Genomic DNA, 23,052 nt, shown 5'->3' with positions numbered 1-23,052 from the left:
TTATCAAGAGAGATTTATTCCATTTATGTGACAGAGTCAGAAACTGGTTTTATGTAGCCACAAACTAAGAAATCCCCAGAGCCACCAGAATCTGGAAGATGGAAGGACATATCCATAGAAACTTTGGAGGAACCACAGCCCTGCTGGCAAATTAATTTCAGACTTTTATCCTCCAAAACTGTGATAAAATAAATTTCTATTTTTTTAAGTCAGGAAGTTTATGTTAATTTGTTACGGCAGCCATAGAAAAATAATACAATGCCTAATAAAGTAACTCAATATTTTGAATTAAAATGTATTATACCCTTTTGTAAAAATTCATTGTGTGCTCAAGATTGTTGAGAGAGACACACGCAGCCCAGGATCTTTGTTAGGCGCAGATTCAAGTGGGAAAAGGAACACGATTTAACTCTATGTCCCATATTTCAGTGTACCAGTGTCAGAGCTTTTTCTCAAAACATCCTCTCCAATGAGATTTGGAAAGCAGAACTGTGACTTAGATAGAACTGCTTCGTGCGAAAAATAGAATATTCACAGCAGATGTAATATAACGGAAAATGAGTCTTCACACGGTGAAAAGAAACAAAGAAGTAAATACATTATTGGCTATCTACTTAAAGATATTAAGAATATTAATTTTATCAGGCCTGAGCTAATTGCCGTATTCTGGGTTTACATTAATGAAATAGTAACAAAATTGTTTATGCACTAAGAAATCTTCTGTGTCTTATTGAGGGTAGGATATGGTTTTTGGAGACACATTTAGTAATCTATTAAAACAGATTGTTTGACAAATAGATTGAACAGATGGTATAATGAACCCAGCAACTCAGCAGAATTTATCCATTCTTAAAATTCTACAGCAGTGGTAATTGCTACAATTTTATGGACTTTTCCTTAGTTTTTCCAAAGGTATCTTTTGTAGAATAAAGCATTCCACATACACCATCATAAGTAGTAATGACCAACAAGATAGGTAACCATATCTCTCTCTTTTTTTTTTTTTTGTAACCATCTCTTAATAATAAATATAGCTACTTTGGCCACTAAGAAAAGCAGTATTGATTACCTTTGGAACTTGAGAATAAATCTTTATATATTTTGGTATTCTGTGTTTGTTTTATAATAACATTAAAACTACTTTTAGATAATGTGCATAAGCATATTGATGTGTAGAGATCTATGATAAGTAACATCTGTATGATACATTTGATAAAATAATATGGAAAAGCATGCTGAAAAATGTTACAACAACATAGGAATATTCTAAATATATGGCATTAAGAAAAAATTCCTCGGATGCCTGGGTGGCTCAGTGTCAGGGCACGATCCTGGGGTCCCGGAATCGAGTCCCATGTCAGGCTCCCTGGAGGGAGCCTGCTTCTCCCTCTGCCTGTGTCTCTCCCTCTGTCTGTCTCTCATGAACAAATAAATAAGAATCTTTAAAAAAAAAGAAAAAATACTCAAAAGTTGTGTGACAGAATACGTTATGAAAAATAAATTTATATATGTATAATTTACATCTGTACATTTTGTCATGAAATACTAGATAAGCATCAAAATATTCACAACATTTATCTCTAAAGTTGGTTTTACTTTTCATTTTTATATTTTTTAAATTTTTAAAAATGAACAAGAATGCTGCTCCAATAAAAAAAGTTATGTCTTTGCCTTCTAGGTCATTCTAAAATTTGCTAAATCTGAGTTTCTCTGCATATTAGCCATAAAATCATACTGATCAACAAGGAGGACAAAATAAAACTAACCATAGCCCATGCCTCAGCATATCAGGAGATAGATTACTATAATCCTCAATTTATATCTAAAAGGATAAATAAACATGATATTCCAGCAATGGCTTATATCAGAGCTCTGAGTTGAGAATGCATGGAATCTGAAGTGAGTTCGTGAAAAAAGAAGTGGGGATGCAAGGGCTCAAGGGAGATGGGACTTAGACAAAATCTAAGGAAAGAAAAGTTCCTTTTGCTACTAAAAAAAAAAAAAAAAAACAAAAAAAAAAAAAACAAAAGTTTTTCTGAGACCTGGTGGGTCTCAGCAGGAGATAAAGGGAAACCATTTGAACAACGATAATAACTAAGTTGGAAGTCATAAATATCAGTTGCTCCTGGGAGATTAGGTAGTAAACAGAAAAGGAACAATAGGGACGCCTGGGTGGCTCAGCGGTTGAGCATCTGCCTTGGGCTCAGGGCATGACCCCAGGGTCCTGGGATCAAGTCCCGCATCGGGCTCCCTGCCTGTGTCTCTGCCTCTCTCTCTGTGTCTCTCATGAGTAAATAAACAAAATCTCAAAAAGAAAAGAAAAGGAACAATAATGTATAGACATGTAGAAGTGACTGGAAAGAAAGAAGAAGGTGGAGAATTAAGGGATCCTGAAGGAACAAAAGCAAATTAGAGAATAGAAAACCACACCAAACGCTCCCCTCAACATGGCCGAAGGAAAAAGCTGTATAACAAATGTAAATTAGAAAAAAATTATTGCAGAGACATATGTGCTCTCCTTAGGACTAAATTGGTAGTAATGCTATAGAGTTTGACTTTTACCACTGCAGAGACAGAAAGCAACCTCACATGTAGCACAGGAAAATACAGAAGCTTCATCTGGGTGATTAGCTGATCAGTCTTCTGCAGAGTTGTGGTTTTTTTTTTTTTTTTTTTTTTTTTTTAACCCTGGACAAATGTGAATGGTACCCAAGGAAAGTATATTGTCATGACCCCAAGTAAGAGAAGAGATTGAGCTGCTTGCCAGTGCACAGTTGGAAATGCAAACAAGGATCAACTGAGTTGTGTTATTATAGGCTTTATAAACTCTATTGAGTTTACTATTACTACTATAACAGAAATGTACTGTAAAAATGACTATAGTAAAAATAATATCCTTATTGGTAATTATTTTTATTTTTATTATTTTATTTTTTTTCTTATTGGTAATTATGTATTTTAGCCCTATGCACTTCTTTCGTTGAAACCATGTTCTCATTTTAGAATTTTGCTTTTTAAAATTAGCATAAAGTTGAATTTTTGGGGGAGGTACAGGCCTGTGAACTTAACACATGTATACGTTCACGTGACTGCTACCAAGTGGGGATACAAACCAGGTGCATCAGTGCCCAGGCCGCTCCTATGCATCCCTTTTTTGTAGTTAAACCTTCTTCTCATCCTGACCCATGCCAACCGCTAGACTGTTCTCCATCACAATAATTACCGAGAATGTCATAAAAATAGAATCGTATAGTATGTAACATATTGAGAGTGATTCCTTTCACTCAGCAGAATGAATTTCAGATTCATCTGTTGTGGCAAGTATCAATACTTTACCCCTTTTCATTGCTAATATTATTTAAATATTATCATTTTCTGTTGAATTGGCTTGCATCTTTGTAAAACCAAATGGCTATATTTGTATGGGTCTATTTCACGACTCTCTTTTCTGTTCCATGATCTGTGTGTGTGTGTGTGTTTTTCCAAAAATTTTTTATCTTAATTACTGTAACATTATAGTAACACTTAAAGTTGGGTATTGTGATTTTATTTCTCTTTCTCAAAATTGTTTTTTAACTATTTCGCTTGCTTTTTAATGTAGATTTTAGTACTAGCTTCTTAAAGTCTACAAAACCTTTTAGAATTTGGATTAAAATTTCACTAAATCTACTGGACACTTTGAGAAGAATTAACATCTTGACTATGTGGAATATTGCAGTCCACAAACACGGTATATGATTGCTTCACTTATGTAGATCTTCCCGAGATGATGTTCAACTCACTTATTAGTTCTAAAAAATGATTTTTTACTTCCTTAATATTTTCTCAATATACAATCTTATTGTCTACAAATAAGAGCAGTGTTTTTTCTTCTTTCCTTATATGGATAAGTTTTATTTCATTTTCTTCCCTTTTATGCTATGTAGGACTTCATCTATGGTGTTGAATATAAGGACATTAATGCCTTTTTCCCAAACTTAGGATAAAATAACTTAACCTTTCACCATTAAGTGTAATGTTAGCTGTAGGTTTTCTGCAAACATCTGTTCTCAGGTTAAAAAAATTTTTTACATCTATTTTGTGGAGACATCTTGCCATAAATGTATGTTTAATACAGATAAATGTTTTTTTTTTCTGCACCAAAGTTGATAGATTTTATATTTTTATATTTTTTCTTCTTAGTTCTAGCAATAATGTTGATTGTATATGAGAATTTTGAACCATTTGTATATTGATAAGGGTTGTAGAATATTATTAATTTTCATGCTAATGGATTGGGTTTGCTTATAATACTTTGTTGAGAAGCTTTATATCTGTATTCTTCAAAAAAAGCTCAAATCTGTGGAAGATAGTAGATAGAATTAGTGGCTTCCTTTTTTAAATGTTTTTAGAGTCCTCCAGTGATACCCTCTCATTCTAGAGATTTGTATCTCATAACATTTTTAATGATGAATTTAACATGTTTAATAATTATTGTACAGTTCAGAGTTTCTGTTTCATTTTGGGTGAGTTTTGGCAGTTTCGGTTTCTAAGAAACCCTTTCATTTGACCTAAATGGTTGAATTGACATGTATAGAGTTGTTCATAATATTCCCTATGGTCATTTTTTAAAGATCTTTTTGTTTATTCATGAGAAACACACAGAGAGAGGCAGAGACCTAGGCAGAGGGAGAAGGATGGGAGACTGGATCCCAGGACCGCGGGAGCACGACCTGAGCCACAGGCAGATGCTCTACAACTAAGCCACCCAGGCCTCCCTCCCTATTGTGATTTTAATGTCTCTGGATCTGTAGAGATGTCCTGCACCACTCACTTTTTATATTGGTAATTTATTATTTCCCTCTCCCTTTTGTGGGATTACCTCCTGAACATTATAACCATAAACTCCTCTATATTTAAGTGCCATTATTAACATACATATCAGAAAACCTGATTCACTTGCTCTCCGCAATGGAAATCAAAGTAGACTGTAGATTCAGGCTTGTGGTTCCACAGATTATAAATGCCCCAAATCCTAGCATTTGGGGATGTCCAAAAAACAAGCAAACAAACTCTTATAACCTTGTAGTCAGCATCAGACTATTATTCAGATTAATGCATAATGAGTGTCCAAAATTGCATATGTTTATATGTGTTAATGTGCTGGCATGCATGCCTGGGTGATAACTTCCACTCAATTATCCTACAGAGAAGTATAAGATTATTTTACGTATGTAACATTGAAACTATTTTTCAAATTACTTATCCTTGTACACCAAATTTCTCTATGCTTTTGCTGAAAACAGCAACAAACCAATGTATAAATTTTAACAGTGAAGGATTTTAATTTTAACTTCAGAATGATCTAAAATAGAATAAAAAAATAAAAAATAAAATAAAATAAAATAAATAAAATAAAATAAAATATAAAATAAAATAAAATAAATAAAATAAAATAAAATAAAATAAAATAAAATAAAATAAAATAAAATAAAATAATAAATGATGCCCCAAGTTTCTCCTGCACTGTTTTTGCTTTGGTATGTTTGAAATATGTAACTGCTTGGTTTATTTTAAATCTTTCAGCTCTGACATGTTCATATCACAGGAGAAGTAGTATTCTTTCTATAATGTGACTGTTACAGAAGAAAGTCAGCATCAAGGGTGAATTGTGTAAGTAATAATTGCAAAAACATAAGTATTTTGAACTACGATATAAAGAATAAAATGACATATTTCGATCAAACCTTGAGGATAAAATAAGCAAATAAACTTTTAATAACTTCAAAAACTCATCTCAGTAATATATATAATCCTCTTTATTGTTCTGTGATCCCACTCAACATTCAATAATTATTTTCTCTGCTGTCATTATGTCTCTGTAGGTTCTTATAGACTATGACATTTTGCTAGACTTTTTGATGAGCTTGATAGTTTTAAGGAATACTGATAAGGTATTTTATTTTTATTTTTTTTAATTTTTATTTATTTATGATAGTCACAGAGAGAGAGAGAGAGGCAGAGACACAGGCAGAGGGAGAAGCAGGCTCCATGCACCAGGAGCCCGACGTGGGATTCGATCCCGGGTCTCCAGGATCGCGCCCTGGGCTAAAGGCAGGCGCCAAACCGCTGCGCCACCCAGGGATCCCTGATAAGGTATTTTATAGGCTGTCCTTCAATGTGGATTCCCTTGTCTTTTGTTTGTTTAGCTTTTGTTGTTGTTGTTGTTGTTGTTGTTGTTGTTTTCCCTCAATGTTAGGCTTATGGATTTGGGGGAGGAAAAATTGTTTTGTTTTGTTTTGTGTATTTTTTTTTTTTGTAGTTTTGTGTATTTTTTAATTGGAGTTCAATTTGCCAACATATAGTGTAACACCCAGTGCTCATCCCGACAAGTGCCCCTCTCAGTTCCCATCACGCACTCACCCCAACCTCCTGCCCACCACCCGTTGTTCATTTCCCAGAGTTAGGAGTCTCTCATTTCTGTCTCCCTCTCTGATATTTCCCACTCATTTTCAGGGAGGAAAATCATAGACATAAAATGCCATTCTCAGTTACTCCATATCAAAGATACATGCTATCAATATCACCTGTCACTGTTGATATTAACCTTCATTATCTGGATGACCTAGTAGTGCTTCTCGTGTTACTCCACTGTAAAGTTACTATTTTTTCTCCACTTGTATACTGCACTTTTTGGAGGGAAGTCACTGTGCAAGCCCACACTTAAGAGAGATGTGATGTTAGTATCAGATATATGCACCCCTCTGTAGAACAAGTGTGAATGTGACAGCTATAAATACAGAGCTGATCCAGGTATTTTGCACTGATGATGACTGAAATACTTCAGATGTCTAGGGTTATTTTCTGTGATGTAACCTTTTAAAATGGTTAGAAAACCTGGAAAAATTCTCAGCAAAACAAAATCCTTCTTATATTTTTATGAGATTTGCATTTCTAGAGCATTTATTTTATGTTAAAACCATTTGAAGAAACTTAGTGCTTATTCAAGAATAGAGTTGAGTTTTAGGTTCAAGATTTTTTATCTTAATGAATGCCTAGCAGAAAATCCAAATATTGTAGGGAGTATGACCAAAGTAATTTTGTGGGACTTCCTTAAACATTGTAGAATGTGTAGTATTGTACTAGGGCCAGTTGATTTTCACAATCATTGGTAACACAAAAATATCCCTACAAATTTCTCTGGGGGGTCAGTACATTAAGAACCAATGATGTAGGAAATTTAGGCCATTGAAGGATTTTGAATAATATGGAAAATCACTAGAGGTTATTAAAAAAGAGCACATACTATCTGACTTACTTTTTTATTTACCTTTTTAAAGATTTTATTTATTCATGAGAGACAGAGAGAGAGAGAGAGAGAGGCAGAGACACAGGCAGAGGGAGAAGCAGGCTCCATGCAGGGAGCCCGACGTGGGACTCGATCCCAGGACTCCAGGATCACGCCCTGGGCCAAAGGCAAACGCTAAACCACGGAGCACCCCAGGCTGCCCTGACTTACTTTCAATAGGAATTCTACCCTGTTGTAATAAGAGTTACATAAAAGTGGACAACAAATAGCATGGTAAGTGTGGATTTATTGTTTATATTCTGTTTTTAAACACATTTATTGAGGTTTGTCAAACAATAGACTTCATATATTAAAATTGTACATTTTGATAAGTTTTGAGATATATAATATACAAATATTTTCTCCAAATCAGGGTTGTTTGATTTTTCTTTTTAAAGTGTTTATCAGGGACCCCTGGGTGGCGCAGCGGTTTAGCACCTGCCTTTGGCCCAGGGCGCGATCCTGGAGACCCAGGATCGAATCCCACGTTGGGCTCCCGGTGCATGGAGCCTGCTTCTCCCTCTGCCCGTGTCTCTGCCTCTCTCTCTCTCTCTCTGTGACTATCATAAATAAATAAAAATTAAAACAAAATAAAAAAAGTAAAATGTTTATCAAAAACCAGTATGCTTTAAATGTATGAAGTCAAATTTATCAATTTTGCTTTTATGGACCATGTTTTTGGTATTACATGTAAGAAATCTTGGTCATACCCAAATCACAAGCATTTTCTTCTAAATTTTTTTTTGCAAAAAAAATAACTGAAAATGGATTAAGGCATAGACATAAAGGCTGCAAGTATAAGTAGTTTAGAAGAAAATGTAGGAGGAATTTTTAAAATTATTGCTTAGGAAAGATTTATTAGAACCAACACCATTAGTACTATATCCAAAAGAGAATAAAGGTTGGATTTCATTAGATTTAAATGTTCTGTGATAAATGCCATTAAAAATATGAAAAGCTGGGATGCCTGGGTGACTCAACAGGTTGAACATCTGCCTTCCGCTCAGGGTGTGATCCCAGAGTCCTGGGATGGACTTCCACATTGGGCTCCTGATGTAGAGCCTGCTTCTCCCTCTGCCTATGTCTCTGCCTCTCTCTGTGTCTCTCATGAATAAATACATAAATAAAATAAAACATAAAAATATGAAAAACCAAGCCACAGAATGACCATATATAAAGAACTTTCAAGACTTAAGAATTAGAAAACAAAATCCAATTAAGTGTGATGGGTATTGGGGGGGGGTTGGCACTTGATGGGATGAGCACTGGGTGTTATTCTGTATGTTGGTAAATTGAACACCAATAAAAAATAAATTTATAAAAAAAAAAAAACTTGGTAAATAAGGGGCAGCCCAGGTAGCTCAGTGGTTTAGCGCTGCCTTCAGCCCAGGCCTGATTTTGGAGACCCAGGATTGAGTCCCACATTGGGCTCCCTGCATGGAGCCTGCTTCTCTCTCTGCCTCTCTCTCTCTCTCTCTCTCCTGTCTGTCTCTCATGAATAAATAAATAAAATCTTTAAAAAAATTGGTAAATAAATTGAATACACACTTAACTAAGAAGCTGTCTGGTTAGGAAAAACCACAAGATGCTCAATATCATTTCATAGCAGAGCAACACACAAAAAAATGACAATAGGATATATTACACAAATATTTGAATGGCTAAAGTGATAGTAGAAAAATAAAGCTTATAATTGTACATTAGGAAGGATGCATAGCATTTGGAGCTCCCATACAATGCTGAGGGAAATGTATAATGGTATCACTACTTTGGAACGTATTTTGAAGATGTCATAAGGTTTAACATAAAATTACTAACCACTCTTACTCAGAAGTGTTTAGCAAAGCAAAATGAATACTTTTGTTCATGGAAAAATCTTATGCAGAAATGTTTACAGCATTGTTATTTGCAGCTGCCCCCAATTGGATCTAACCCAAGTTTCCTTTAACTGGTGAGCAGATGAATAAATTGAAGTACCTCCACAAAACTGAATGCTATTCAGTAATGAAAATAAATTACTCTTGGTATACACAGCCACCTAGATAAATCTCAAATGCACTATGTTAAGTGAACGAGAACAAACACTAAAGACGACAAGATCTGAGCATGTGATCAGATTTTATTTTATGATGCCCTGTGTATGACATTCTGGACAAGGCAAAACTGTACGGGCTGGAAACAGATGAGTTGTTTCGAGGAGCTGAGAGTGGTGAAGTGTTCAACACTAGGGTTAGGGAAGAATCTGGGTGGAAGTGAGTGGGATTAATCTGTTCTATATTTTGGTTGTAGTGGCAGTTACATGACTATACATTTATCAAGACTCAGAGAAGTATATAGTAAGGGGAAATTTTGATGGGTATTTATAATCCGCAATATAAAAAGATGAGTAATGAATTATGCAATATTGGCTAGATAAAATTGAAATCTATTTAGCACAGCCTATATCAAATAAGTCAGTTTATTCTTTGGCTCTTCATTATTTATTTCACTTTTCTAGCTTAAAAAAAATAGATGACAACATTATTACCCCTAAGATTATAAATAACGGTTGACCCTTGAACAACACAGGGATTAGAGTCACTGATACCATCCCCCTGCCACCCAGGTATTGTAAAAAATTCAGGTATAAATTTACTATTGACTGCAAGCCTTCCCAGTAATATAAACAGTCAATTAACACCTATTTCCCATGTTATATATATTATATACTGTTATTCTTACAACAAAATAAGCTAGAGGAAAGAAAATGTTATTAAGAAAATAATAATGATGAGAAAATACATTTATAGTACTATACTATGTAGTATACTATATTTTTTTTAAAAATCTGCGTTTAAGTAGACCCATGAAGTTCAAACTTGTATATAGGTCAACTGATCCAAATTGTTGTATTTTTTTCTTATGACTTCTTTCATTTTTCTTATTTCATTATTAAAATATTTTAAGATTTAAGTCTATTGTTTAAAAATGGCATTTAATGTATTTATAGGCATGTCTGGGTGGCTGAGTCAGTTAAGTGTCTGCCTTCTGGCTCAGGTCATTATCCCAGGGTCCTGGCATGGAGCCCTGCATTGAACTCTCTGCTAGGAAGCCTACTCTATCTCTTCCTCTGCCTGCTGATTCCCTTGCTTGTAGTCTCTATCTCTGTCAAATAAATAAATAAATAAAATCTTAAAAAAATAAAGTATTTATAAAAACAAGAGTAAATAGTACAAATGGTGAACTGTGCTTTTCAAAAATGAAAAAGATATATCGACATAAATTATTATTCAATTCATATATACTACAGAGAATACACTCATTACATATGTGTGTTTGCAAATTATTATAGTAATCAAGTAAATTCCTGTTAGATTTAACTTACAAAGAATATATTTTATATAATTTTATATACATAAAGCATCCTAAAAATAATAATTATATTAAAGATAAGAATTTGTGACACAAAAAAGTGAAATGATCTGAAAAAAAATACCCTTGGTAAAATATAAATACTTGTCTTTCAGCCTAGATTTTTAAAAACAGCCTAAATAACACAGAACCACATTACTTGATAATATGTTGTCGGAAGGATATCAAATATTATAAGTAAAATGCAATGTGTATGAGGTGAAAAGCAGGAGCATCATTGCCAGTTTAGCTTCTGCTAGTGGCATTGACTGTATACTTTAAGAAGTTTTATACACTTGGTATTTTCAGTCTCCACTTCTATAAACTCTTATTTTCTTAACACAGTAGACTCATAATCCTGGGTATTGTAAAATACAATTGTTAAAATACTGATTTCCCAAATGGGCAAAACAAGTGGCACTACTAAATATTTTATGCTCTCTGTTGTCCTCTATCATCACCTGCTCATTGTTGGCAACGCACCTCCAGGGTATAATAAACTTCCTCACCGTTCTGTTTACCATCTTAGTAGAAGATGATGTAGTGCTGCTATAGCACTGCCTAAGTTCAGGAAAACTAAATCAAAAATATATAAAACATTTCTTTTTTGGATACTATGAATCACTTATTAACTCCTAAAACAGTAATCTTAATGACAAAATAGAAATATTAACAAAATTCGAAGTAAAAAATACCCAGTTTTAAAGGGAAGGAACAGAAAATGAACATTACCTAAAGGCAGCAAAAATTTGGAATGGCTTATGAGATTTAATTTAAACATTATATATGTGAACTTAACTAGGTATGGGATATATTGCAGGATGTGACTTCCTACCATCCATCTAACTGAATAGTTACCAAACTTTCTGGTATCAGAACACCTTTACATTCTGGTAACTTACTGAAGACCCACAAAACCTTTTGTTTATGTAGGTCATAACTATCATTATCTCCCATTTTAATATTAAAGCAGAATTGTTTAAGGTACTCATTTATTATAATAAGAATAACAATAATAAATATAACTACCATGAATAATCGTCATTGTATAAGAAAGTTTTATTAAAAATAATTATATTTTCTAAAACAAAGTAGTGAGAAGGGGAGTGTTGTTTTATATTTTTGCATATCTCTTTCACTCTGTTTTAATAGAAGCCAGGTGGATTTTCGTATCTGATTCTGTATCCAATATATTGTTTTGTTTGATGTATATGGAGGAAATCTTATCAATTATTGACATGTAGTTGGAAAAGTTAGTAATGACCTTTTTAAGTAATCGTGGATATTTTTCTTGTATTTTCATCAAAATTTAACTAGTGATAGTTTCCTAAAAGTTGATAGCAATATGGGAGCTGAAACCATACCAATAAATTTTGGTACTCTTTTGCATTATAATCCATTGGTATATATTGCACTTTGAGTGAATCATGTACCCATACATCGTTTTGTAACATCATACATCACTTATTTTGAAAATATAGTTTCATTGAGTTCTACACATTTTCCAAATTTTTGCACAGTATGAAATATGAAAAATTCATATTTATTAATATCACTACCCATTGCATCCCCAAAGTTTTTAAATATTTGAAATTGCCACGCTCACACAAGATACAAGATTTTTAAATTCTAATTTTTACTCAAAAGCTCACAATTTCTTATTGGTAACAAATACTGTCATTTATTTTTCTTTTAGTGTCAATCACACTGGTTCATTTTATCAAAAAATTATCTTTAGACTCGGTCAATCACCAAAATCATTTATTTATTTATTTATTTATTTATTTATTTATTTATTTATTTATTTATTTATGTTTTATTTATTTATCTAAGAGAGTAAGAGAGATGGTGGAGGGGCAAAGGAGAGGAGAAATCCAAGCCAACTCTGCACTGAGCTCAAGTCTAACACACCACTTGATTTCATGACCCTGAGATGACTACCTGAGCTGAAACCAAGGGTCTGACACAACCTATATGCCACTCAGGCGCCCCCATTTTTATTTTATTTTTTAAGTAAAGTTCTTTCCATAAAAAAAAAAAACAAAAAAACATCTAACTCAACTACAAACTCACAATTTTTTTCTTTTCTTTCTTGAGATAACCATGTTCTTCCTTTAGGCAGCCATCATAATTTGGTACTCAGCACAAGTACTTTACACATGCTATTTCATCTTCGATACATAAACTGGAATTTTTAAATTTTATGACAGATGCAAAGTAGAGAAAAAAACAATAACTACACATGTAGTTTGGTGCCACTTCCTGACTCATGCTGAAATGACAGCAGTATTACCTATCACAGATTTAAAATCATTAATGCAAAGATTACCACACTGAAAATACAAATTTCATCTTACTATTTTCAATAAAAGAACCTCTTAAATTGTTTTATATACCCATAATGGTACATTACTTATTATTCACTGAGAAAGGCTACTTTTATTCATTATAGTGGTTTGATTATTAAAAGGATGTCTAGTTCTTTATGGTTCCAATGTTATTTAATTTTTGTTTACTTGCTTGATGACAAAATTTAGAGAATGCTAAGTGCAAAGGGAAATGAAGATTCTTAGTTTACTAATATCATTAGAATCATAAACATTAAGGTTATTTTAGAATTAGTAAACACATTATGTTTACATAAAACATTTTATTCAATTACAAATTTTTTTAATATTTTATTTATTTATTCATGAGCGACAGAGAGAGAGAGACAGACACAGGCCGAGGGAGAAGCAGGCTCCATGCAGGGAGCCCAACGTGGGACTCGATCCTGGGTCTCCAGGATCACGCCCTTGGCTGAAAGCGGCGCTAAACCTCTGAGCCACCTGGGCTGCCCTTAATTACAAAAATTTCTAGTTAACTAAAATTATAACTAACAAGTAGAAAAATCTCAACATGTGTTTCAATTAAAGCCTCCAATCATCTACATTGAATACAACCAAATATATTTTAACAATACAATGTGATGAATTAGAAAATCTAACAGACATAAATTGCTTTAAAATATTTATTTTTATATATGTTCACAAACTACACTGAATTTAATCTTATTAGCTTATTTAGAATTGAATTTATATATAAAGTTTTGAAAAAAAAAAAGAAATTAGGCTAACCCGTTAGGTAAATACACAATAGTATTTATGTGCCCTTACCAGCAGAGTTAACATTCATATTTTTACTAATGTTGTATGCAAGGCAATCTAGGCTTATCCTATCATACTCCTCATTATTCTTCCTGCCTTTTCCCATTACCCTCTTCCAAACCCACTTCCACATGTTTATGTCTGTTACAGTAGCTTCATTACGTTAGAAGTCATCTAGGTACCCAAATCTGTTTTATTTTCCCATTGATGTGGAACAAATTACCACAAACTTAGTGGCTTAAAACAACACAGATTATTACCTTACAATTCTGCAGATCAGAATTTTGACAGGTCTTACTAGGCTAAGGTTAAGGTCTTGTCCAGATTGTGGTCTTTTTGGAGGCTCCAGTGAAAAATCAGTTTGTTTTTTTTTAAGTTTCTTCAAAGTATGCTGAAATTGACATGTAAGAATTAATATCTGAGATAGAGCTGGAAATTCCATAAGGTGACAGTATCTCAAAGCCAAATACATTGTTCAATTAGCACATTTATTTTTTCTAAGATTTTATTTATTTATTCAGGAGAGTCACAGAGGCATAGGCAGAGGAGGAAGCAGGCTCCCTGCGGTGAGCCCGATGCGGAACTCGATCCCAGGACCCTGGGATCATGACCTGAGCCAAAGGCAGACAAACCACTGACACTCAGGCGTCCTTCAATTAGCACTTTTCTTGATCCTAGCTTTAAAAACATGTTGTGTACCCAGTTGAATAAGGTAGCAACTACGTATAAAATTATTTTAAGCCATTTTGTGTTTTATTTTATAACATACAATACTGACAATATAATACAACAAAATATTTTAAGGCATTCTCTTAAATCTGCTTCTTAAGATACTTAGGAAATATCTAATTCAAATAATGAGTGAAACTTTGGTTTATTACATAGTTTTAGGAAATATTGCAATATCATTACCAAACGAATCTTTTGCAGGGATTTTACATAGGCTGAGAACTCTTTACCTTATTACATAGCATTAAAGAAGATGAAAATTTCTTAATTTGTTGGCAATTCATGAGCAGTACCCTACCTTGACAAAGCTAGCCTCCAAATCTTACTTCTTCATCAATTTTGATTAAAAGTCAACTCTAGGGGCACCTGGGTGCCTCAGTTGGTTAAGCATCCAGCTGTTGGTTTTGGCTTAGGTGGTGACATCAAGGTTGTGATCTCAGAGTCCTGAGATCAAGCCCTGCATCCAGCTCCATGCTCAGGTCAGAGTCGCCTTGAGTTTCCCTCTCCCTCCCACTCTGTCTCCACCCTTCCCCTCCCTTTCTCTCACTCTCAAATAAATAAATAAAAAATAAATAAATATTTTAAGAATTCAACTCTATTTAGCATTGAAAGTATGCAATACAATGTCGACAGGAATTATCTAGCAGCTGACAATCCCAATCAATTATCTTCTTTTTACTGTTGCACTATAATATCAAATCTTAAAATTACTTTGATAAGATTTTTAAATAATAATATCATATCAGTAGTTTTAAAATATAATCACAGGAGTCCATAGCTATGACAGAGTAAGCCTTGGCTTCAGCTTGCTCTTACCTTCAGCTGTTTGCCATTTGGCTAAAATGCACATTCAGCAAAACTCTTCAGTGAAGCCAAAAGAAGCATAAAAGAACTAAGTTTTCAACCACTTTTTTGGTCAGAAGAGAGTTAAAGAGAAATGGGAATCTAGAAAGAAGGAAATATCTTTCTCAGGATTAAGAAAATTTGTGTCAGAGTAGGGTCCATAAACAGAAGAAGATATTTAATTCCTGTAAAGAGTAGAAACTTATATATGTACATTTTGATTAAGGATAAAAAATATGAATAGTTATTAAACATCATAAAAATTATTTACTGTGAAGCAAATTGTCTTAGAAGAGTAGGTTCACTGAAGTGACAGATACGAAGTCAGATTACAGCTAGTCCTGAGAGAAACTAGAAGCAAAACAAGTACACTCACGACCTCATGAAAACAAGTGAAAGAAACTGATGCTCATTTTTCAGTGTGTAGTTGTATGCATTCTCTCAAAGTTTTGCTAAAATTTAAATGAAAATGCAAGGACCAAAATATCCTGAAATTTTTTGGAAGACAACAAAGTTGGGGATTTGTACTACCCGATTTTAAGACTTAACATTAAAACTGTAGTAATCACCATAGTGTTGTATTTTTTTTTAATTTTTATTTATTTACGATAGTCACACAGAGAGAGAGAGAGAGAGAGAGAGAGAGGCAGAGACACAGGCAGAGGGAGAAGCAGGCTCCATGCACCGGGAGCCTGACATGGGATTCGATCCTGGGTCTCCAGGATCGCGCCCTGGGCCAAAGGCAGGCGCCAAACCGCTGCGCCACCCAGGGATCCCCATAGTGTTGTATGGATGCAAGATTAGCCAAATAGGTTAATGCAATAGGATTGAGAGTCGTAAAATAAACCATACCTTTAATGACCAATTGGTTTTCAGTAAAAGTGTCCTCAGAAATTGGATACCCACATGCAAATAGTCATAGTCATAATCATAATCATAATATCAGAGCATTTCCTCACATCATATACAAAAATTAAATAAAAATTAACCATAGACTTAAATATAGACACCCAAAACTCTAAAACTTCTAGAAAGGAACACAGTAAAAGAAAAAGGGCTTCATGGCTTTGGGTGAAGCAATAATTTTTTTTAAGAATCACCATAAGAACAATTATCTATAAAAGAAAACGTTAATAATTGGGGCTCCATCAATATAAGCAATTTATCCTCAAGACACTGTTAAGTAAGAGAAACGCAAACCAAAGACTGATAGAAAATACTTGCAAAGCATTTATCTGATAGAGGACTTATATTCAGAATATACAAAAAACTTCTGTAACTCAGTAATAGGCATATCACACAATTAAAATAAGCCTTTAATTTGAGTAGACATTTTACTAAAGATGTATAAATAACTAAGAAGTACATTAAGAGATGTTCAGTGTTATTAGTCATTAGAGAAATGTGCATCAAATCGCCATAAGATACCATGACATACCCACTAGAAAGGTTAAAGTAAAGTAAGACAGAAAATATCAAGTGTTGTCATACGTGTGCAGAAACTGAGACTCTCAAGCATTGTGGGTGGGAACACAAAATAGTGTAGCTACTCTAAAAAACAGTTTCTCAGGTTCTCAAAAATATTTTGACATCAACTTACTATATACATCACAGTAATTCTACTTATAGAAATCGACCTAAAATAAAATAGAAGTTTAAATGAAGACATGCATATAAATGTTCACAGCAACATTATTCCCAATACCCCAAACCTGAAAAGAATCAAGTATCTATTAACTGGTAAATGGTTAAAAATATTGCATATATGCATATAATGAAATGCTACTCAGCAGTAAAAAGGAACAAATTACTGATACATGCTGCAACATGTATGAACCTCAAAATATTATCTAGTAGGGACACCTGGCTGGCTCAGTGGTTGAGCCTCTGCCTTCGGCTCAGGGTGTGATCCTGGGTCCTGGGATGGAGTCCCACCTCGGGTTCCCTGCGTAGAGCCTGCTTCTCCCTTTGCCTGTGTCTCTGCCTCTCTCTGTGTGTCTCTCATGAATAAATAAATAAAAGATTTAAAAAATAGTATCTAGTAAAAGAAGCCACATATTGTATGATTTTTTCTATATAAGGAATGTCCAGGAAAGGCACATTTAGAGAGAGAGAAAGCAGATCTATGGTCCACAGGTCATAGGGAATGAGTAGAAGTTATCTGCACAAGGACAACAGGAAATTTTGGGAGTGAAGGAATGTTCTAAAACATTTAAGACACATGAAAGAATGTGGTGATGGTTGCATAAGTAAAGATCATGTAATTGTACATTTACAGTGGGTGAATTTTTTGTTACTTAAGTTGTCCCACAAAAATCTGCAAAGAAACCTGACCTTTCCTGAGGTGAGGACCTCCTGGCACTAATGGTTGCTAGGAATCCTTTTCAAAAAGGTGTCTATAACATTTCCAAATATTTAGATAATTTGTCCACAATATGTTTTTTATGTAATGACCACAAATGTTATAAAAGGCAAAAGAAATACCCTGGGTATCTATAAAATCAGGATTTTGAAATACTTTCACATCCCTTTCACATCTGAGATTGAATTTACAAATTTCCTTAAACCTAGTTTTGTGACTGTATCTATATTTCACAGAAGAAAATATGAATAAAGAGAATAGTGGTAGCGTGACCAGGGTCATTACTCAAGACTTGCACCTGACACCAAGTTTATTGGTATTTTCACTTAAAATCTTATTTATGTTCTATAATTAATTTTCTCAAAAACACTGAAGGTAGTATTTTATTTTATTTTTTTTTGAAGGTAGTATTTTAGTATAATTCCTCTTCCTTTTTTTTATTTTCAAAATTTAACTTACTGTTTTGTTTATGCGCTCTATGTGATTGTGTTCTATTTTTGTAGGGTTTATTAATATTTTTTCTCTTTATAAAAATCACACAAATTGTTTTAAAAAACCTGGGTAAATGTATGAAAGGAAAAAAAAATCATCCTTGATCTAATCATAAAGTCATACTTCATGAAATTTTAGCAGCTTTGATGCTGACAGTTTTGTGATCTTACCAGAAGGTGCTAAGGGAGATTTTCACACATCTATGTCATGACTCCAACTCGCTGTCAGTGATTATAAAATCCATTGAATATGAAAGGCATCTATGTTCCAGAGAGGTTAAAACATACTTATTATAGGCATCGTGGTAGATTTATTTTCTGGTTTCATTTCTCTTTCTCTCTAGATAGACATAATATGGATATACATAAATACATATTAAAACATAAACATAAAAAAATAAAAAAATAAAAAAAATAAAAAAATAAAACATAAACATATGCACTTATATACATGTATATATTCCATAAATGTTTCCATTTCATTAAAAAACTTCCTAAGTCCTTGTATTACATACATGCAATATTTAGTTATTAGGTGTGTCATAATACATATAAACTTTCTGCTATTTTGAGAAATTTAGACACTTTGTCTTCTTCCATCACTTAATAAAAGTTAAAATTACACTTAAACATATATCGTTGAGTGAAGTACTTTGTACATTTTCAATGACTTAAAAATGAATTATTAGAACGAGAATTACTGGATAAAAGACAAACATAGTTTATGATTTTTTAATATAAATTCCTATTTTTTATAAACTGTGAATTGATACATAGATTATCATCCCTAAGCAATAAATTCTGGAATAATATTTTATGTTTATATCCATTAAAAATATATAAATGGAAAAAATGAATATTCATTTTTATAAAAATACACAGTATTGCATATTTAAATATGGAATAATTTAGTGTTTTTTTTTACTTGCATGCTTGAAATTATTAAAAATTATATACTTAAGTATATACATATACAGTTTTCATTACAAAAAAAATTTCAAATTTGGTCTTTGGTCTCTCTCAAACAAATAAAAACACACACATATCACAATGGTAGGACAAGAAATACTAACAGAAATAAATAAAAGTCAATGCACATAAGAATCTTATATTTGACTTATTGTGAAACACATTATACATCCACATTTACAGAAATTTATAAATGCTAAAGAAAATACAGAAAGTCTTTATAATTAACAATCTTCTTCATCATTAATGTGGTGATCATATCGTGAAACTTAAATAGTGGAGCCAACATCTTCTGTTTGGGGGCTTTGTATTACATTCCAACATTTTACACATTAGGGCTACCATTTCTTTGTGCAAAGAAATTACTAAACACACTTTAAAAATGAGGTAATCCTATACTACTAGGTGCTATGAGGAAAATGAAAGAGATGAGGGAGGAGAGGGAGATGAAGTTGGAGAGGTTAACAAGAGGGTCATATAGGGACAATTAAGAGCTGACACTTTCTTTGAACTGTAATAGTAACCTATTAGAATTTTTTTTTTGAGGGGGGAGATGACTACTCCGCGCATTACAGTCAGGACTCAGGCTGCTCTGTAGAGCAGGAATAGAGGGAAAAGTGCCAGTTGAGGGGCTGCTGCAGTGGCCTAGGTGACAGTGATGGTGTTGCTGGGGCTTAGGGTTTATTACTGCCAGGTGGAGAGACGTAAGAGAGGCTTGGGGAATGGGATGGATAGGTCATACCGTCTACACTGCAATCCTGATTAAAATCTTCCAGTGGGGGGAAAAAAAAAATCTTCCAGTGGCTGCTTGTAACTTCCAGAATGCAGTATATATTGCTTAGATAAGCACACTTTATTATCTGGCCTCATGAAATTTCAAGCTTCATTTTTCCCTGCTCCCAATGTGTATTCCTATTTCTTGCCAAGTGGTCATTTGAACACATGTGCTTTTTCTCACTTAGTGCCTAAATGACTTCTTACTTATTTCCTCTGCTCTCAAAATCCTTTTGATTTAAGAAACTTCAAGGTAACAGCAACTATCAGAAATTTTTCATGACTGCTAAAATCTTCTAAAGAGTCCCTTCCCTGGGCTTGCTGTTATCCTCCCCATGTCTATACTGGAGCAATAATCATACATTACTATTCATGCATTATATGTCTGTAAGGTCACTGTATAATTTATCATACAAACCAGGACACTTTTCAGAATGAAAGGGGTTGCTATCAAAAATCCTGCCAAGACAACAAGCATAACTAATTGACTACTTAGGGATACAAAATTCAGAACTATCCAGAAACAGTGTATTATTTCCGTATAAAAATGAAGTATTTGCCTAAAGATCTTCTGTCCATAGTATTTGATAAAAGGAGTATGACCAAATCTATCGATCAACCAGAGTCACTAATTAAATTTTTTTCTGTTCATAAAATATTTGCCAAATGAGGGTACAGATTTTCCATGTGCCATTATGATAATTTTATAGATATTCACAGTTTCTAAGTTCGGATTTTAACTTGCACACTTTCACTTCTCGCAGGCAACATCCTTTTTTAAAAAATGTGAAACTACCACTATTTTATGATTTAGTTTAAACAAAGAGAGAGAACTCATTCCTGAGTTGTCTTCCCTTAGAGTCACTGCAAAAACATGCTGTGACAGATGGAAACATTTGAGACACTCAAAACCATGGGATCCTGAGTTAAATGAGTATGGTGAGAAAACATAATATTATTTATGCATCATGCAGTTATTGATATATTAATATTATACCATATTCCAGCAGTTTTGAGTTTGAAAAAGATAAAAATAACTGAATACAGCAGTTTTGAGTTTGAAAAAGATAAAAATAACTGAATATTATATATATAATATATATATATTATATATATATATATATATATATATAATCTGTGGTCTTGGCAGTAGCGTGGCTTAAAATAACTTGCAGAATAAATGACATAAGACTATTTCTGGAGTTAAATACGTGCAGATATTTGTTAGTGTTGATGTGTGTATGTGTGTGTTTGGTGTGTATCTGTCTGTGTGTAGGTGCAGCTGCATGTCAGCTTAAGATCGACAATGTGATATTGTGCACAATCTTGTAATATCTGACTCACACGTATGCTTATCACCTCAAGGGTTTTATGAACTCCTCCTTGAAGCAAAACTCCTTGTGTTATAAATATGTTAATATGCTAAACAAATATTTGTTGTATTGAATTGAGTTGACTCAGGAAAGAAAAAATTAGAAGCAGTATCATAATTTAGTATTTTTTTTCAAATGATAGGTTAACATATTTATGTCTTTATCTTAGTATCAGAAAGAATTTTAAAATACTAGGTAAGTGCTTCTGATTTCTCAGATGATTACCTTTAAGTCCCTGGATCTTAAAGTAATTAATAGAACTTTAAAATAATTTATCAGTCAATGTTCCCAGAATCTCAAACTTCATTGAGACATGTGTGGTTCAAGATGAAATTTCTCAAGTTTTAAGTTATCTGAAATTGATAAAACATATTTAGCCCTAATGAGTATTATGAAATATATATCATGCCTTGGTAAACTCCCGGAATTCTTTTTAATCAAGAAATACGTTTTAATGAAAGTCAAGCATATCTATGTGTCTTATTGGAAATGAGTCTTAGAGTTACATTTGTTTATATTACTATTTATCTCATAATAATTTAATTAAATTGTCAGAAAAATGGCCCATGCTTAAGTTATATGAATTTGATTATCCACAGACTACTAGGAAGAATAGTAGAGGTAATTCTTTTCTTTTTCTACTTTTAAAAGCATCTGGCTTTTCCAAAGACTTCAAATGTTAGCAATATTAAATGGTTTTATGCACACACTGGGAGACCATAGCAAAGTTGCCACATATAATCGATTCAAGATTCTCGCTGATTATACTCTTGCTAGTTTTAATCAGATACCTGACGAGTAAGATGACTGGAAAATATTCTCTATAGAATGAGTGAAAGATTCTTCATTCTAATGAGTCTATTATTTACGGTACATAACTTCATGATGGGGAAAAAAATAATATACCAACATTTTCATAATATGTGGAGTAACATAAAAAAGTATATAGCTTGTCTAATTTTTATTAATTTGTTCTAAAGAAATGCATTTCCTCAATTCCATAATTTGTGTAAGAAACATTGTAGGCATGTTTTGCGTGTGAATGAACCTGTGTAGTGTGCTTGGAACTTAAGATAACTCTGCATGTTGCAGGGACTAACGATTACGTGGAGAGTTCTCTACGTTTCTGGTCCTAGAACATTAACTTGGGCAGAAGCTGCTGATGCCCCTGCTCTGTGTCAAGGAGGGATGGGGAAAATCTTTCATTCCTGTTGCTCTAAAGGATTTCTCATCACTTTAGTTCTCTCTGATGACAGACACAAGACCAAATATCACACTCCAGACTCTTTATCTCTAGTCTCTGGATTTTAAGATTCTTTAAAAAAAAAAAATGCACATTTTTTTCTTTTAGGTGTTAGGCTGTGTTAATTCAAACTGAGCTGAGTTCTACATAAAGAAATTATGAAAGCTTTATTACCTAGTACTATAAATAATTTATTCTCTACTTAAAATATCACATGTGTGCACATGCACATGTGTGTGTGAGTGTGTTCACCTGTGTGAGACTGTGATCTGAGCAGGAATTATTGGCTCCTTTTAAAATTTATTATTTATTATTGACTTCCTTTATTTACTTTCTTCCTAGACATAGATGCATAGTGTAGATACATATATATATTTATAAGAGATAGTTGGGTAATCACAGATA

The 23,052-nt window shown here is 33.2% G+C and overlaps 1 long non-coding RNA gene across 10 annotated transcripts in view; it reads right to left on the bottom strand.

Annotated features, from left to right (window-relative positions):
• The window catches only part of LOC144291477 (uncharacterized), a 352,892-nt gene that overhangs the window by 148,365 nt on the left and 181,475 nt on the right, over window positions 1–23,052 (bottom strand). For 2 of the 10 annotated variants that reach the window (XR_013358749.1, XR_013358753.1), the window contains 3 exons: window positions 18,460–18,628; window positions 15,409–15,537; window positions 14,124–14,254 (listed from right to left, as the gene is read on the bottom strand). The exons of the other annotated variants lie outside the window; for them this stretch is intronic. This is a non-coding gene — a long non-coding RNA (uncharacterized LOC144291477). The remainder of the gene's footprint in view (window positions 1–14,123; window positions 14,255–15,408; window positions 15,538–18,459; window positions 18,629–23,052) is intronic. 10 annotated transcript variants of the gene reach the window in all.

The sequence above is a fragment of the Canis aureus genome, chromosome 20, assembly GCF_053574225.1.
Source record: "Canis aureus isolate CA01 chromosome 20, VMU_Caureus_v.1.0, whole genome shotgun sequence".
Lineage (NCBI taxonomy): Eukaryota > Metazoa > Chordata > Mammalia > Carnivora > Canidae > Canis > Canis aureus.
This window is presented reverse-complemented; position numbering and strand designations above follow the sequence as displayed.